The following is an 11,174-nucleotide window of genomic DNA, read 5'->3' on the forward strand; positions in this document are numbered from 1 at the left end:
TAATTATGCACTTTATCTCTTATTAAGTTGCTTGTTGTGCGATAACCATGTTCACTGGGGACGCCATCAACTATTCATTGTTGAATTTCATGTGAGTTGCTATGCATGTCCGTCTTGTCTGAAGTAAGAGAGATCTACCACCTTATGGTTAAGCATGCATATGTTAGAGAAGAACATTGGGCCGCTAACTAAAGCCATGATCCATGGTGGAAGTTTCAGTTTTGGACATATATCCTCAATCTCAAATGAGAAAATTATTAATTGTTGTCACATGCTTATGCATAAAAGAGGAGTCCATTATCTGTTGTCTATGTTGTCCCGGTATGGATGTCTAAGTTGAAGAATAATCAATAGCGAGAAATCCAATGCGAGCTTTCTCCTTAGACCTTTGTACAGGCGGCATAGAGGTACCCCTTTGTGACACTTGGTAAAAACAGTGCATTGTGATGATCCGGTAGTCCAAGCTAATTAGGACAAGGTGCGGGCACTATTGGTACACTATGCATGAGGCTTGCAACTTATAAGATATAATTTACATGATGCATATGCTTTATTACTACCGTTGACAAAATTGTTTCATGTTTTCAAAATCAAAGCTCTAGCACAAATATAGCAATCGATGCTTTTCCTCTATGAGGACCATTCTTCTACCTTTCAATGTTGAGTCAGTTCACCTATTTCTCTCCATCTCAAGAAGCAAACACTTGTGTGAACTATGCATTGATTCCTACATATTTGCTTATTGCACTTATTATATTACTCTATGTTGACAATATCCATGAGATATACATGTTACAAGTTGAAAGCAACCGCTGAAACTTAATCTTCTTTTGTGTTGCTTCAATGCTTTTACTTTGAATTGTTGCTTTATGAGTTAACTCTTATGCAAGACTTATTGATGCTTGTCTTGAAGTGCTATTCATGAAAAGTCTTTGCTTTATGATTCACTTGTTTACTCATGTCATATATATTGTTTTGATCGCTGCATTCACTACATATGCTTTACAAATAGTATGATCAAGATTATGATGGCATGTCACTCCAGAAATTATCTGTGTTATCGTTTTACCTGCTCGGGACGAGCAGAACTAAGCTTGGGGATGCTGATACGTCTCCGACGTATCGATAATTTCTTATGTTCCATGCCACATTATTGATGTTATCTACATGTTTTATGCACACTTTATGTCATATTCGTGCATTTTCTGGAACTAACCTATTAACAAGATGCCGAAGTGCCGATTCTTTGTTTCTGCTGTTTTTGGTTTCAGAAATCCTAGTAACGAAATATTCTCTAATTGGACGAAATCAACGCCCAGGGTCCTATTTTTACACGAAGATTCCCGAATTCCTATGGAGAGACGAAGTGGGGCCACGAGGCGCCCAAACCCTAGGGCGGCGCGGCCTGCCCCTTGGCCGCGCCGACCTGTGGTGTGGGGCCCTCGTGTGGCCCCCTGACCTGCCCTTCCGCCTACTTAAAGCCTCCGTGACGAAACCCCCAGTACCGAGAGCCACGATACGAGAAAACATACTGAGACGCCGCCGCCGCCGATCCCATCTCGGGGGATCCAGAGATCGCCTCCGGCACCCTGCCGGAGAGGGGATTCATCTCTCGGAGGACTCTACACCGCCATGGTCGCCTCCGGAGTGATGAGTGAGTAGTCTACCCTGGACTATGGGTCCATAGCAGTAGCTAGATGGTTGTCTTCTCCCCATTGTGCTATCATTGTTGGATCTTGTGAGCTGCCTAACATGATCAAGATCATCTATCTGTAATTCTATATGTTGCGTTTGTTGGGATCCGATGAATAGAGAATACTTGTTATGTTGATTATCAAAGTTATATCTACGTGTTGTTTATGATCTTGCATGCTTTCCGTTACTAGTAGATGCTCTGGCCAAGTAGATGCTTGTAACTCCAAGAGGGAGTACTTATGCTCGATAGTGGGTTCATGCCTGCATTGACACAGGACGATGTGAGAAAGTTCTAAGGTTGTGTTGTGCTGTTGCCACTAGGGATAAAACATTGATGCTATGTCTAAGGATGTAGTTGTTGATTACATTACGCACCATACTTAATGCAATTGTCTGTTGCTTTGCAACTTAATACTGGAGGGGGTTCGGATGATAACCTGAAGGTGGACTTTTTAGGCATAGATGCAGTTGGATGGCGGTCTATGTACTTTGTCGTAATGCCCAATTAAATCTCACTATAATCATCATGATATGTATGTGCATGGTCATGCTCTCTTTATTTGTCAATTGCCCAACTGTAATTTGTTCACCCAACATGCTGTTCGTCTTATGGGAGAGACACCTCTAGTGAACTGTGGACCCCGGTCCAATTCTCTTTACTGAAATACAATCTACTGCAATACTTGTTCTACTGTTTTCTGCAAACAATCATCTTCCACACAATACGGTTAACCCTTTGTTACAGCAAGCCGGTGAGATTGACAACCTCACTGTTTCGTTGGGGCAAAGTACTTTGGTTGTGTTGTGCAGGTTCCACGTTGGCGCCGGAATCTCTGGTGTTGCGCCGCACTACATCCCGCCGCCATCAACCTTCAACGTGCTTCTTGGCTCCTACTGGTTCGATAAACCTTGGTTTCTTACTGAGGGAAAACCTGCTGCTATACGACATCATACCTTCCTCTTGGGGTTCCCAACGAACGTGTGAGTTACACGCCATCACCGGTCCTCCAGGGCCTCTCGCCTCTGTCCCTCCTCCTCTGTAGCGCTCCCGCGACATGCACCTGTCCGCGTTGCCGTCCCCCATTGCAATATCAATGTATGTAGGGAACATAGGGTAGTTGTCATCATCGTCTTCTTCTTCATTGTCTTCCATCATAATCCATCTTTCTCCCTGCTTGCTCCAACAATTATAGCTAGGTATGAAACCGGACCAAAGCAGGTGGGCGTGAAGGATTTTTTAGGAAGAGTAATACTTCTTATTATGACAGACACAGACACCACTGAAGGAGATATGCCCAAGAGGCAATAATAAAAATGGTTATTATATATCTTTATGTTTATGATAAATGTTTATATATCATGCTATAATTGTATTAACCGAAACATTAGTACATGTGTGATATGTAGACAACAAAGATTCCCTAGTATGCCTCTTAACTAGCTTGTTGATTAATGGATGATTAGTTTCATAATCATGAACATTGGATGTTATTAATAACAAGGTTATATCATTGTATGAATGATGTAATGGACACACCCAATTAAGCATAGCATAAGATCACGTCATTAAGTTATTTGCTATAAGCTTTCGATACATAGTTACCTAGTCCTTATGACCATGAGATCATGTAAATCACTTATGCCGGAAAGGTACTTTGATTACACCAAACGCCACTGCGTAAATGGGTGGTTATAAAGGTGGGATTAAGTATCCGGAAAGTATGAGTTGAGGCATATGGATCAACAGTGGGATTTGTCCATCCCGATGACGGATAGATATACTCTGGGCCCTCTCGGTGGAATGTCGTCTAATGTCTTGCAAGCATATGAATAAGTTCATAAGAGACCACATACCACGGTACGAGTAAAGAGTACTTGTCAGGAGACGAGGTTGAACAAGGTATAGAGTGATACCGATGATCAAACCTCGGACAAGTAAAATATCGCATGACAAAGGGAACTGGTATCGTATGTGAATGGTTCATTCGATCACTGAAGTCATCGTTGAATATGTGGGAGCCATTATGGATCTCCAGATCCCGCTATTGGTTATTGGTCGGAGTGAGTACTCAACCATGTCCGCATAGTTCGCGAACCGTAGGGTGACACACTTAAGGTTTGATGTTGAAATGGTAGAACTTGAATATGGAATGGAGTTCGAATATTTGTTCGGAGTCCCGGATGAGATCCCGGACATCACGAGGAGTTCCGGAATGGTCCGGAGAATAAGATTCATATATAGGAAGTCATATTCCAAGTTTGGAAATGATCCGGTGCATTTATGACAGGTTCTAGAAGGTTCTAGAAAAGTCCGGAAGAAATCACCATGGAAAGTAGAGTCCCGGAGGGACTCCACCTTGCATGACCAGCCAACCCTAAAGGGGAGGAGTCCAAGGTGGACTCCCCTAGGGTGGCCGGCCAACCCACCTCAAGGAAAGGTGGGAGTCCCACCTTGGGTAGGACTCCCTCCTTGAGTAGGTTTCCCACATATGGGAGGTTTTAGTGTTGGGGTCTTATTCGAAGACTTAGACTAGAACTCTTGGGGCTTCCACCTATATAATGAGGGGCATAGGAGAGGGGGATGACCACTTCAAGCCTCAGCCTTGGCCGCACCCCTTAGAGGGCCGGCGCCCAACCCCCCTCTCTCCCCAAACCCTAGCGGTCTCTCTCCTCCACCACATCCCGCACGCTTAAGCGAAGCTCCGCCGGATTTCTCCACCACCACCGACACCACGCCGTCGTGCTGTCGGATTCAAGAGGAGCTACTACTTCCGCTGCCCGCTAGAACGGGGAGGTGGACGTCGTCTTCATCAACAACCGAACGTGTGACCGAGTACGGAGGTGCTGCCCGTTCGTGGCGCCGGAAGAGATCGTGATCAAGATCTTCTACGCGCTTTTGCAAGCGGCAAGTGAACGTCTACCGCAGCAACAAGAGCCTACTCTTGTAGGCTTTGGAATCTCTTCAAGGGTGAGGCTCGATAAACCCCTCGTTGCTACCGTCTTCTAGATTGCATCTTGGCTTGGATTGCGTGTTCGCGGTAGGAAAATTTTTGTTTTCTATGCAACGTTATCCTACAGTGGTATCAGAGCCGTGTCTATGCATAGATGGTTGCACGAGTAGAACACAATGGTTTTGTGGGCGTTGATGCTCTTGTTGTTTTTAGTTTGAGTACTTTGCATCTTTGTGGCATAGTGGGATGAAGCGGCTCGGACTAACTTTACATGACCGCGTTCATGAGACTTGTTCCTCGTTCGACATGCAACTTTTATTGCATAAGAGGCTTTGCGGGTGTCTGTCTCTCCTACTATAGTGAAGATTCAATTTACTCTTCTATTGACAACATTAGTATCAACGTTGTGGTTCATGTTCGTAGGTAGATTAGATCTCTATCGAAAACCCTAAACCACGTAAAATATGCAAACCAAATTAGAGACGTCTAACTTGTTTTTGCAGGGTTTGGTGATGTGATATGGCCATAATGTGATGATGAATATGTATGAGATGATCATTATTGTATTGTGGCAACCGGCAGGAGCCTTATGGTTGTCTTTAAATTTCATGTTGAGTAGTATTTCGAAGTAGTTGTAATAGTTGCTACATGATGTGAACAACCATGAAGACGGCGCCATGGACCTTGACGCTACGCCGACGATGATGGAGATCATGCCCGTTGATGATGGATATCATGTCCGTGCTTTGGAGATGAAGATCAAAGGCGCAAAGACAAAGGGGCCATATCATATCACATATGAACTGCATGTGATGTTAATCCTTTATGCATCTTATTTTGCTTAGATCGCGACGGTAGCATTATAAGATGATCCCTCACATTAATATCAAGATAATAAAGTGTTCTCCCCTCGTATGCACCGTTGCCAAGGTTTGTCGTTTCGAAGCATCTCGTGATGATCGGATGTGATAGATTCTACGTTCATATACAACGGGTGTAAGCCATGTTGCACACGCGGAATACTTGGGTTTGCTTGACGAGCCTAGCATGTACAGACATGGCCTCGGGACAACGGAAACCGAAAGGTTGAACATGAGTCATATGGATGATATGATCAACATGTTGATGTTCACCATTGAAGCTACATCATCTCACGTGATGATCGGTTTTGGTGTAGTGGATGTGGATTGTGTATCACTTAACAACTATGAGGGATGTTGTATTAAGTAGGAGTTCATTAGTAATTAGATTAAAACATGAACTAATTATCATGAACATAGTCTGGGTAGTATTTTGAATTAATTTTGCAGTATTGGCATCCGTTTTCTACCGTGCGCTAGTCTTGTAGTTGAGATAGAAATACTGTTAAAATCTGACAAGAAACTTTACGGATTGGTACCGTATTGTTAAAGAATCAAGAATTGATTAAGTCCTATTGCAAACTTTTAGTAAACCTCACATTGTTGATTCAAAGAGCTATGGTTTCAATTATTACCTAAAGTTATCTTGTCTCCGTGAAACTTGAAGTTCAAATCTGTTTGAAAAGTAAGGAGCTGAAAATTTAGTTTTCAGAAATAATCAAGGTATGAGATATATGTGATATCTAAGACCTTATTGCAAGATGATAGAATATAATTTGGTGAGACTACATAAACTCATAAGTTCTATGGGAATGTATGAAGGTTGAAGACGCCAGGCGTCCCAATCCTCCAACTATTGGGGCACTAACGATATTCGCATATCCATGAAGTGATTGTCCTTAGTATGCACCGTTGCTAAGACTCGTCGTTTCGAAGCATCACGTGATGATCGGGTGTGATAGATTCTACGTGTGCATACAACGGGTGCAAGCCAGATTTGCACATGCGAATACTAAGGTTAAACTTTATGAGCCTAGCACGTACAGACGTGGTCTCAAAAAGTTGTCATGAATTGATGGATAAAAATATGAGTGAAATTGTTCATCATATTACAAAGTTATTAATAAGTGAAATCTAGAACACTTGTCATATGATGATCAACTTCAAAGTAAGAACCTCAAGGTTATTGGTATTTGACCAACAAACCTAGAAGTTATTGATGTTAAAGTGTTTTTCTGAATAATGAGGAAAGCTAAAAGAGAAACTGCAAAAGATATTTTGGCAAAAAGAAAGAAAAGACTAGAAATTCTAGCTCAGGTGTATATAAATGATATACATGTTATGGTTGTATTCCTAGTTAGGTCACACAATGAAATTCTTGGGTATTTGTACCATATTGGTTGGTATGAAGTGTTATACAAAACAACGCAATACAAGAATACAATGGCCTAAGTGACTGATAAGGAATATGATAAGAATGCACGTCTGGAACAAAAATAAAGTGTTATTATGTTCGTCGTTGGATTCTATCTAGCCCTTAGAATTTATAATAAAGAACTTAATAATTGTTATTTTGCTCTGGTCAAATGAAAACAATGAGTTGTTCAAATTATGACATTACTCCATGTACGATGGATAAGTTATTATAAATCTTAATGGTGAAACACACATACATAACACTGACGCTAAAATGCCATAAGGCAAATGATTTGAATTCCACTTATTTGTGGAACCGCCATTTAGGTCATGTTAGAAAGGAACGCATGAAGGAACTCCATGCAAATGGATTTTTGGAGTCATTTGATTTTTGAATCGTTTGGCGCTTGCAAATCTTTTCTAAAGGGAATGATATAAATACCGTTCATAGGCCAAAAGTTGAACGGGCAACTAACTTAGTGGAAAAATACATAATGATGTATATGGTTCACTGGGCATAGTTGTGTGCGGGAGATTCTTCTACTTCATGAAAACTTTCAACAATGAATTGAGTATATATATGTGGATATATTCAATGAGGAAGAAGTTTGAAATATTTGAATGGATTCAAATAAATTTCAGCATGAAGTGGAAATCATCGTAATAGAAAAGTCAAATATCTATGATTGGATCATGGTGGAAATATTTGAATTATGAGTTTTAGCGAACATCTAAGAGAGTTATGAAATTGTTCAACAACTCACATTTCTTGGAGTATCATAATTATGATATAGTATCCAAGATATGTATCCAAACCTTGTTGGATTAATGATGAGATAAAAATATTATGACGCCATTATATTTTTGTGGATTATGCTTTAGTGACTACCGCTTTTACACTAAATAGAGCATCATCATGATCCGTTGAAATGACACCATACGAGTTATGGCATAGGTAAGAAACCTGATAGTCTTTTCTTAAATTTTGGTATGCATAGCATAAGTAAATAAGTTTACAACCAAAATCGGATGAATGTCTTTGTTGGTTATCCCAGAGAATTGATTGGGAATTCTTCCCACTATGGAGACAAAGACAAAAGTGTTTGTCAATGTTTCTTATTTCCAAGAAATTGTTTCTAGTAAAGTATTTGACTGGGAGGACAATATAATTTGATAAGGTTTATGAACCTGAGCATAATGATCAGAGTAGCACAGCATCGGAATTGGTTCCGGAAGCAGCCACGACGATCATGGCTCCCATGTCTACAAAATGTTATAGTCATGGAAATCGAAGTACTTATTGAACCTTGTAGGTATGGTTTACTTTGTGATCAAATAATTGATTTGTGGACAAAGGATTGATTTTGAACAATGATAAACCAACTACAAACAAAGAAGTTATGATGGGCCCTGACTCCGTTAAAATGGCTATACACCATGAAATCCAAGATAGATGAATACTTTTTGAAAGTAAATGGATCTATGAAAAGATATGGACTTGGATGAAATATCCTTGAAAAAAAGCTCAACTTGTCGAAAAGTTGTTTACGACAAAGTTCAAAGAGTTGACTACGATAAGATTAGATCTTCCGTAGCAATGCATATAGTCTATGTGGATTATTCTAGTAATCACTACATATTTCTTTTATGAGATATGATAGTAGGATGGCAAAATACATTACTTAACAGAAGTGTGTATTAAAGGTGTATACAAGATACAACCAATTATTTTGCTAGTCCGTGGAATACTAGATAAGTAAACGAACTTCAATTGGATGAAGTGAGTATCACGGAGTTGGAATCTTCACCGGATGAAATAGTCAAAGAGTTTTTTGATTTCATCAGAAACGATGAAGAGGCTTGCATTTGCAAGAAATTAAGTGGGAGCGCTGAGACATATTTATAATACTTTATGTAGATACATATAGTTGGTTATAAATGATGTAATTATATACTTGATTATAAAAGGTTTCATTGAGAATTAACTTCAATGAAAGGATATGGACTAAAACATATTTAGTGTCAAGATCTATGAAGATAGATTGAAACACATAATAAATTTAAGTCAAAGTACATAGAAAGGATATTGAAGTAGTTCAATATAGAAATATTAAGAAAATGTTCTTGTCATGTGAAGTTTTAACAAAACTTGAGTGTATCTGACACTCAATGAGTAAAAACACATGAGTGATTTAGATCACAATTAATATGTACACAATCAGATGTCCTGTGCTCTAAAATGTTAGGAGCATATACCAGAATGATTCATATAATGATCATTGGACGACAGTAAGAATATCCTTGAGTACTTTAGAAGAACTAAGGATATATATATATATTTTTGTATGAAGAAATGACAAACAAATCGCTGTAAGGTGTTACACCAATATTGTTTTTGTCACATATAAAATATAATTTCAATCTCAAATTAGACTAAGTGTTGTTTAAAAGGTAGCACAATGAGCTAGAAGTTGTCTATGCTAGATTTAGAAGAGTTCTAAATATTGTGATGGATTCTACAAAAGAAGGCAGAGTATGTCATTGTTTTGACAATGACAAAGGATGTTAAGTCAAGAGGTTCTTTGAGAACTTGGTGTAGTTCCGACAGAGTCAGAACTTTGAAGCTATATTGTGTGTGACAATATTAGTGACATATTTCAGACCGCGGAATTAAGGTTCCACCAGAAGACCAAACATATTTAAATGCCGACTCATTTGGAAATGAGTAATGCGTTGAGACGCAAATGAATTACAAAATACATACGTTTCTGAGCGTGTCAGATCCATTGACTAAAAACCTCTCCCGTGAGCAATACATGATAAAGCACCATAAGGCCAAGGTGTTATATCTTTACAAATGTAAACTAGATTATTGACTCTAGTGCAAGTGGGAGACTGAAGGAGATATGCCCAAGAGGCAATAATAAAAATGGTTATTATATATCTTTATGTTTATGATAAATGTTTATATATCATGCTATAATTGTATTAACCGAAACATTAGTACATGTGTGATATGTAGACAACAAAGAGTCCCTAGTATGCCTCTTAACTAGCTTGTTGATTAATGGATGATTAGTTTCATAATCATGAACATTGGATGTTATTAATAACAAGGTTATATCATTGTATGAATGATGTAATAGACACACCCAATTAAGCATAGCATAAGATCACGTCATTAAGTTATTTGCTATAAGCTTTCGATATATAGTTACCTAGTCCTTATGACCATGAGATCATGTAAATCACTTATGCCGGAAAGGTACTTTGATTACACCAAACGCCACTGCGTAAATGGGTGGTTATAAAGGTGGGATTAAGTATCCGGAAAGTATGAGTTGAGGCATATGGATCAACAGTGGGATTTGTCCATCCCTATGACGGATAGATATACTCTGGGCCCTCTCGGTGGAATGTCGTCTAATGTCTTACAAGCATATGAATAAGTTCATAAGAGACCACATACCACGGTACGAGTAAAGAGTACTTGTCAGGAGACGAGGTTGAACAAGGTATAGAGTGATACCGATGATCAAACCTCGGACAAGTAAAATATCGCATGACAAAGGGAACTGGTATCGTATGTGAATGGTTCATTCGATCACTGAAGTCATCGTTGAATATGTGGGAGCCATTATGGATCTCCAGATCCCGCTATTGGTTATTGGTCGGAGTGAGTACTCAACCATGTCCGCATAGTTCGCGAACCGTAGGGTGACACACTTAAGGTTTGATGTTGAAATGGTAGAACTTGAATATGGAATGGAGTTCGAATATTTGTTCGGAGTCCCGGATGAGATCCCGGACATCACGAGGAGTTCCGAAATGGTCCGGAGAATAAGATTCATATATAGGAAGTCATATTCCAAGTTTGGAAATGATCCGGTGCATTTATGGCAGGTTCTAGAAGGTTCTAGAAAAGTCCGGAAGAAATCACCATGGAAAGTAGAGTCCCGGAGGGACTCCACTTTGCATGACCAGCCAACCCTAAAGGGGAGGAGTCCAAGGTGGACTCCCCTAGGGTGGCCGGCCAACCCACCTCAAGGAAAGGTGGGAGTCCCACCTTGGGTAGGACTCCCTCCTTGAGTAGGTTTCCCACGTATGGGAGGTTTTAGTGTTGGGGTCTTATTCGAAGACTTAGACTAGAACTTTTGGGGCTTCTACCTATATAATGAGGGGCATAGGAGAGGGGGCTGACCACTTCAAGCCTCAGCCTTGGCCGCACCCCTTAGAGGGCCGGCGCCCAACC

Source organism: Lolium perenne, chromosome 2 (genome assembly GCF_019359855.2).
Source record: "Lolium perenne isolate Kyuss_39 chromosome 2, Kyuss_2.0, whole genome shotgun sequence".
NCBI lineage: Eukaryota > Viridiplantae > Streptophyta > Magnoliopsida > Poales > Poaceae > Lolium > Lolium perenne.